The sequence below is a fragment of the Condylura cristata genome, unplaced genomic scaffold, assembly GCF_000260355.1.
Source record: "Condylura cristata isolate star-nosed mole 26May11 unplaced genomic scaffold, ConCri1.0 scaffold00046, whole genome shotgun sequence".
Taxonomy (NCBI): Eukaryota; Metazoa; Chordata; class Mammalia; order Eulipotyphla; family Talpidae; genus Condylura; species Condylura cristata.
The window spans coordinates 2,904,738-2,906,085 of NW_004567147.1; the positions used below are offsets into that span (position 1 = coordinate 2,904,738).

The 1,348-nt window shown below is 32.4% G+C and overlaps 1 protein-coding gene across 2 annotated transcripts in view; it reads left to right on the top strand.

Moving 5' to 3' along the window:
• Positions 1-1,348, top strand: part of PHACTR1 (phosphatase and actin regulator 1) — a 531,128-nt gene that overhangs the window by 412,834 nt on the left and 116,946 nt on the right. The gene's annotated exons all lie outside the window — the stretch shown is intronic.

The following is a 1,348-nucleotide window of genomic DNA, read 5'->3' on the forward strand; positions in this document are numbered from 1 at the left end:
AGTATAGCTTGAAGTCTGGGCATATGGTGCTTTCATTCTTTTTTTCTCTTTACTCAAAATGACTTTGACTATTCAAAGTCTTTTGTGGTCCACACAAAATTCAGTAGTGTTTGCTCTATTTTATGAAGAATGCCATTAAAATTATAGGCATTACAATAGGGATGATGTTGCTTTGGGGACAGTGGCTACTTGAATTCTTCTTAAATTCTTGATTGAATTCTTGCAATTGATGAGCAGGGAATATCTTTCCATTTCATTGAGGTTTCTTCTACATCTCTTGGCAATGTCTTAGGGTTTTCATTGGGTAGGTCCTTTACCTTTTTTGTTAGGTTTATTTCTAGATATTTAACTTTTTTGATGCTGCTTTAATTGGGATATGTTTTTCTCTTCTAGCCCAGTTTTTGCATATAGAAATTAAACAGACTTTTGTTTATTAATTTTGTACCCTGTCACTTCACTTTATTGTTTTTTAGTAGTTTTTTTTGTCATGGAGTATATAAGATTTTCTACACATATATAATGTCTTCAGCAAATAGTGATAGATTTACTTCTTTTCTAATTTTTATTGCTTTTATATCTTTTGCTTTCCTAATTGCTCTAGCCAGGATTTCCAATACTATGTTTGAATAGTAGTAGTGAATGTGGACATTATTGCCATGCACCTGATCTTGAAGGAAAAGTTTTCAACTTATACCACTAAGTTTGATACTAATATGAGTTTGGCAGATTTTATATTGAGATGTTCCATGTATTATAATTTTACTAAGTGTTTTTATTGTAAATTGATGCTGAAACTTACCAAGTTCCTTTTCTGCATCAATTGATATGATCATATAATCTTTGTTGATATGATGAATTAAATTGATTAATTTGCATATATTAAATCATTGTTGCAGTACTTGAATAAATATCATTTTGTCATGATGTATGATCCTTTTAATGTATTCTTGAAATCAGTTTGCTATGATTGTATTGAGGATTTTTATATCTATACTCATAGATGGATCAGAGATATTGAGTCATAGTTCTCTCTCTCTCTCTCTCTCTCTTTTTAATATCCTTGTCTGATTTTGACATCAGAGCAATGCTGACCTAATAAAATGTTCTTGGGAGCACAGTTCTTCCTCCAAGTTTTGGGAGAGTTGGAGAAGGATGTGTATTATTTCCTCTGAAAAGTTGGTAGAACACACTAGAAAATCAAAATGACCCTGGGTTTTATTTATTTATTTGTTTTTTTAAAGATTTATTTATTTGTACATACAGAACTGGGGTACAGGCCAGGGGCTCAGGGACGGTGAGAGGCTTCACCAGAGACAGAGTGGGGAGCAGAACAGGCAGATCGACGAAG